Source organism: Crocuta crocuta, unplaced genomic scaffold, assembly GCF_008692635.1.
Source record: "Crocuta crocuta isolate KB4526 unplaced genomic scaffold, BGI_CrCroc_1.0 scaffold309, whole genome shotgun sequence".
Taxonomy (NCBI): Eukaryota; Metazoa; Chordata; class Mammalia; order Carnivora; family Hyaenidae; genus Crocuta; species Crocuta crocuta.
The window spans coordinates 835,948-842,896 of record NW_027531581.1 but is presented as its reverse complement, the minus strand read 5'-3'; the positions used below and the strand labels follow the sequence as shown (position 1 = coordinate 842,896).

The 6,949-nt window shown below is 33.0% G+C and overlaps 1 long non-coding RNA gene across 1 annotated transcript in view; it reads right to left on the bottom strand.

Moving 5' to 3' along the window:
• Nucleotides 1-213: 213 nt before the first annotated feature.
• The window catches only part of LOC144238856 (uncharacterized), a 119,757-nt gene continuing 113,021 nt past the window's right edge, over nt 214-6,949 (bottom strand). The window contains exon 3 of the long non-coding RNA XR_013337230.1: nt 214-504. This is a non-coding gene — a long non-coding RNA (uncharacterized LOC144238856). The remainder of the gene's footprint in view (nt 505-6,949) is intronic.

Sequence of the window (6,949 nt, the reverse complement as noted above, 5' to 3'; positions counted from 1 at the left end):
TTATTTTAGTTTATGATTTTTTTTCTGATTACCTTTGTCACATGGATATTTCACACTGCCAGATCTCCTGGCAGTGTGAAAAATCTATTTGTAAGATTGCATGACCTTCTTTCTCTTGACTTGAGGTATGAGGGAAAAAAAACTCTCTTCTTCTTCTTCTTCTGCTTCTGCTTCTGCTTCTTCTGCTTCTGCTTCTGCTTCTGCTTCTTCTGCTTCTTCTGCTGCTTCTGCTTCTTCTGCTGCTTCTGCTTCTTCTTCTTCTTCTTCTGCTTCTGCTTCTGCTTCTGCTTCTGCTTCTTCTGCTTCTTCTGCATCTTCTGCTTCTTCTGCTGCTTCTGCTTCTTCTTCTTCTTCTTCTTCTCTCTCTCTCTCTCTCTCTCTCATGGTCTTGAGAAAAAATTTATTCTGGTGACAATACTTTCTGATGAAATCTTCCCTTGCAAAGTTCAATCCCATCATTTTATACTCTGGACATAGATGGTCACTAACGTAGGCAGAATTAATCTGTAAAAATTGTAAAGGGACATTTACCTTTATTTTGGATGAAGGGATATTTGTAATAATTTGTAGATTCTTTGACTTTGGGGTTCATGCAAAACAGTAGTAGGGAGAGTTCATATCAACATTCAATTTCAACCTTAAAATTTTCATTCTTTTATATTTATCACTTTTGAAAACTGCCTATAACTATAGTTATTACACAATTAGTTCCATTTGGAGAACTACCTATGTTCTGTTATCTCTAAATTCTGAGCCCTTGCCTGTAATTTGATCTAAATAAAAATTTTAATGTATACATTAAATATAAAACTTATTTTCTGGCTGATCTAAGCTGAAAAGGTAATCCCTGTAGCTGTGTTTCTCAAATGACTCTGTGTGTGTGTGTGTGTGTGTGTGTGTGTGTGTGTGTGTGGTATCAATCTCATCTGAAGCACTCAGTAGAAATATAAATGATTGGATCTCTACCCCATTTTATCAGTCATTATCTTGGAAGATTTTATTGGGAATCTGTACTTTTCATATTCTCTTAAGATAATAACAGTGCTCAACCAGGTTTTGAAGGAATGATTTGTTGTTTAATGTTCATGGTTTTGATACTTCCTGCAAATCCAAATGGAGCATCACATCTTGAAGCAGTAGCTGATTAGTTTACTACTTAACCATTTCATGTAAATGTTCATTTGGCTCTTCCCTTTCCCCATACTTATATAAAACAGAAGAGCTACTCAAACATATAGTCATTTTATGTTAACATTTCAGTGTTGTTTTTAATATTTTAAAAAATAGTAGAGTGGTTTATATTTACTATGGACACAGTAAATACATTGGAAGTATCCCTTGTTTACATTCAGGCCATTATTATCAATAGATAAAATGACAGCCATGTTAAATGTCTGCATTTAGAGATCTACCTCCAAAATATATCTACCTCCAAAATATAGCTTTTTGAGTAATAAAGCACAGATAAGAGAGTGATGCTCCTTAGATCATGGGATAATGCTTCAGATCATTTAGTAGAAGTGCCACTTATCTGTGTAGCTCTGGGGCTAGACAGTGGGATGTGGTTCTTGGCCTCATATTTTCATATATTTTTAATGGCAGCTGTTCACAGCCTGGCACTCTAGTATGAAATTATTTTGCTTATTCCATATGGCTACAAAATCTGGTTATCTGACACAACCGCATACAACTGGGAAAGATTTGGAGGTTTAGAGAAGTAACAGTGACAGTTTCTAAGCCTGGGGTTATCAGTGTGACCCCCTCACATCTTAAGCCTGGATCGACTTTTTCAGGCTCTCCTCTTAGCTTTTCCTTCCCTCGACATCCTGCCTAGATGTGCACACATTTTTACCCTTGTGAATGTGCCATTCCTTTTGCCTTTGTGGTATTTTGTATATTGCTCCATCTGCGGGTATCAGTTTCTTCCACTTTCATATGACCAATTCCCATGCAACTGTAAGGTTCAGTTTAGAGAACGACTCACTCCACATGGCTTCAGTCATTATTTCCTTTCTTCATAAAAAGTACACTTTCATGTACTACCATAATAGCCTGTAGTCTAATCTGTCCTAGAGTTCATGACATCATACTGAAATTATTTACTTATCTGTCATCTTGACTAGGCAAAATAGTCCTTGGACATTTTACCTCTTCCGTTAGGATCATCTAATTAGAAGCTTGTAACTTAGCAGGCATTCGAATAAAGATTGATGATATAGTTATGCTTATTCTGCATAGCTGTATCCAAACCAGTTGATAGTATTGTTACTTTCGAAATGTAGAAATAAGAGAGTTTATGGGGATTGTATCCTAAAGAATATTTGTTAAAATTTCCCGTAATGTTATTGTGTTTTCCCATTACCTTAAATAATATTTTCAGTTATATACATTATATAGAATTTCATTTTAGGCCATTTTTCAAATAATTGTGTCAGCATTCTGATAAACAAATTTTCAATAACTTTATCTAAAGTCTCTGAAGATGCATCAGTCCTTGACATTAAAATATAAGTATATATTCCTTTATAATATTATAAAAAATTATCAAATAATCATTAAAGTATGTATATATTTATTCTCTATAACATACATAAATACTGATAAGAAGCCATAAGTATGATTTAGTAGTTAACCAAGAATTACAATTTTTAAAAAGTTCTCAGAGCCACAGATGATCTGAATAAAACACATATCTTAACAAGTATTGTTTAAAGGATTTACCAAATATTTATTCTTTTTCAAGTTCTTTGAATTATAAAATTTGAATTAGCCATTAATCATGCCAGAAACAGCATTCTAAAAGTATCATACTGCTTTAGAATTAGGAAATGTAATACTAAGGAATAATGAATATATACCAGCAAAGATTTAATCTTAATTTGATCAATGATTTTATGACTTGAAAATAATATATTTTACCATATTCTACATTCCTCATTATAAAAATATTAAGTGTCTATATAAAACATGAAGTGTTCAATTTATATTTTTACAATATATTTATGATAAATAATGTTTTCATTGCTTCATTTAATGACATTGATTACTGATTTGGTATATTTTTCAATGTTTTCTTCTTTGGTTCTTTAATTAGAATATTGTTCTGAGAGGGGCACCTATGTTGCTCAGTCAATTAGGCACCCAACTTTGGCTCAGATCATGATCTCACGGTTCGTAGGTTCGAGCCCCGAGTCAGGCTCTGTGCTGACAGCTCAGAGCCTGGAGCCTGCTTCAGATTCTGTGTCTCCCTCTCTCTCTGGCCCTCCCCCTGATCACGCTGCCTCTCTCTCTCTCTCAGCAATAAATAAAACATTAAAAAAATTTTTTTTAATTAAAAAAAAAGAATATTGTTCTGAGAGAAAATATATCATGGAAAAACTGTGATTATAATGTCCAAAGTGAGATTCTTTTCTATAGAAAAGACTAGTAGAAATTAATGGTGTATGATGAAACTTAACTTAGCTTCACCCAGATAATACAAAATAGATATTTTATTCTAAATTGGAAATGACAATATCAAGTTATAATTCACTATAGCCATCATATAAAACTGAGGTTTTATGTAGGTTACTATATTCATAATAACAAGGAGGAACTAACTTAGTTGCATTTTCTTTTTCTTTATCTTTTTTTAAACTTAAGTATAAACATATAATGTTATATTAGTTTCAGTTATACAATGTATTGATTTGACAATTCTATACATTATTTGCTTTTCACCTTAAGCATAGCCACCATCTGTCACCATACAATGTTGTTAAACATTATTGACCATATTCTCTATGCTGTACTTATCAACTCTGTGACTTATCTTATAATTGAAAGTACATTTTAATCCCCTTTATCTGTTTCACTCATCCCCCTTCCCATCTCCCATCTGGCAAAACTTCTAGTTTGTTCTCTTTATGTAAGAGTCTGTTTCTGGCTTTTGTTTCATCGGTAATTTATATATTATATGAATTCCGTATATAAGTACAATCATATGGTATTTGTCTTTATTTGTCTGACTTGTTTCACTTAGCATAATATATTATATTTCCATCTATGTGGTTACCAATGGCAAGAGTCCATTCTATTTTATGCCTGAGTAATCTTCCGTTCTTTCTATGTGTATGTGTATATATGTGTATACTCCTTCTTTATCCAAAATTCTATCAGTGAACACTGGGTTTGGTTCCATTTCTTGGCTATTGTAAATAATGCTGCAATAAACATAGGAGTGCATACATCTCAATAAACATAGGGGTGAAAATTAATGTTTTTGTTTTCCTTGGGTAAATACCCAGTAATGCAATTACTAGATCACATGATATTTCTATTTTTAATTTTTGAGAAGCCTCCATATTGTTTTCCAGAGTGGATGCACCAGTTTACATTCCCACCAACAGTGCACAAGGGTCTTCTTTTCTCTACATCTTCTCCAAAATTATTTCTTATATATTATTGATACTAGCTATTCAGATTGATGTGAGGTAATATTTCCTTATGGTTTTGATTAACATTTCCCTGATGATTAGTGGTGCTGAGCACCTTTTCATATATCTCTATATGTCTTATTTGGGGAAAAAAAATCTATTCAGTTCCTCTGCCCATTTTTTTAAAGTTTACTTATTTATTTTTAAAGAGACAGACACAGCACAAGTCAGGGAGGGGCAGAGAGGGAAGGAGAGTGAGAATCCCAAGCAGGTTCTGTGCTGCCAGCAAAGAGCCTGATAATAGGGTTTGGATTTACAAAGCCATGAGATCATGATCAGAACTGAAACAAGAACTGGATATTTAACCGACTGAGTTACCCACTTGCCTCTTCTCTACCCATTATTGGATTGGTTTTGTTTTGTTTTGGTTTTGGTTTTGAGTTGTATAATTTTTAACATATTTTAGATATTAACAGCTTATTTGATATATTATTTGCAGATATTTTCTCCCATTCAGTTGGTTGCCTTTCATTCTGTTGGTAATTTCCTCTGTTGTGCAAAAAATTTTGGTGTAGTTCTAATAGTTTATTTTTGCCTTTGTTTTCCTTGCCTGAGGAGACATATCCATAACACGTTGCTAAAGGCAATGTCCAAAAGATTATGATTTTTTTCTTTAAGGGGTTCTATGGTTTCAGGTCTCACATATAGGTCATATTAATCCATTTTGAGTTTATTTTTGTATATAGTGTAAGAAAGTGGTCCAGTTTCCCCAACATCATTGTTAAAAAGACCGTCTCTTCCCCATTGTGTATTCTTGCCTCTTTTGTCATACATTAATTGATCATATAAGTGAGAATATTTCTCTCTATCCTGCTCTGTTGATCTATGTGTCTATTTTTATGCTGGTACTATAATGATTTGATTACTCTAGATTTGTATATAAAAATCTGGAATTGTGATAATTCCAGCTTTGTTCTTTCTCAGGATTGTTTCACTATTTGAGGTCTTCTGTGGTTCCATACAAATTTTAGTATTTCTTATAGGACTTTAAAAAATGTAATGGGTATTTTGATAGGGATTGCATTGAATTTGTAGATTGCTTTGGGCAGAGACATTTTAATATCAATTCTTCCAATCCATGAAAATGGTATATGTTTTCATTTAATTGTGTTGTCTTCAATTTCTTCATCAGTGTTTTATAATTTTCAGAGTATGGGTATTTCACCTCCTTGGTTAAATTTATTTCTAGGTATTTTTTTCTAGGTATTTTTGATACAGTTATAAATGAGATTGTTTCTTGAATTTCTCTGTTACATCATTATTAGTGCATAGAAATGCAGCAAATTTCTCTATATAAAGTTTGAATCCTGAAAATTTACTGAAATTTATCTGACAGGTTTTTTTAGGTAGGACAGAGTTTAGTGTTTTCAATATATAGTATCATATCATCTCCAGAGAGTGACAGTTTTACTTCTTTCTTATCAGTTTGGATGTCTTTTGTTTCTTTTTAAAAAAATTTTTTTTAATGTTTTATTTATTTCTGAGAGAGGATTGAGCAGGGGAGGTTCAGAGAGAGAGGAAGACACAGAATTTGAAGCAGGCTCCAGGCTCTGAGCTGTCAGCAAGGAGCCCGTCGTGGGGCTCGAACTCAGGAACCGCGAGATCATGACCTGAGCCGCAGTTGGACGCTTAACCAACTGAGCCACCCAGGCGCCCCAGGATGCATTTTATTTCTTGTCTGATTGCTGTAGCTAGGACTCCCACTACTATGTTGAATAATAGCAGCAAGAGCTTTTTTTTCATATTTGGCATTTCGTATATTGAGGTATGTCTGCTCTAAACCCACTTCGAGTTTTTACATGAACAAACATTATATTTTTGTCAAATGCTTTTTCTGCATCCATTAAAATGTTCATATGATTTTTATCCTTTTTCTTAATAATGTAATGCATCACATTGATTTTCAAATATTAAAGCACTCTTGCATCCCTGGAACAAGTTGCACTTGATCATAATGAATGATTTTTTAATTTATTGTTGAATTTGGTTTGCTAATATTTTATTGAGGATTTTTGCATCTATGTCAATCAGAGATTGGCCAGTAGTTTGTTCTGTTTTTCTTGGTAGTTTGTTGTTTGGTTTTGGTATCCTGGCAATGCTGGCCTATAGAATGATTTTGGGAATTTTCTTTCCTCTTTTATATTTTTGGAATAGTTTGGAAAGAAGGGGGCATTAACTCATTAAATGTTTGGTAAAATTCAACTGTGAAGACATTTGGTCCTGGGCTTTTTTTATTGGAGTGTTTAAATTACTGATTCAATTTCATTACTGATAATTGGTCTGTTTAAATTTTCCATTTCTTTCTGATTTAGTTTTGAAAGAGGGTATATTTTAGGGAATTTTTCCATTTCTTCTAGATCTTCTAATTATTATTTTTCATAATATTCTCTGTATGTATTTTGTGGCACCAGTGGTCATTTCTCTTCATTTCTGATTTTCATTTGAAATCTCTCTCTTTTCTTCCTCATGAGCCT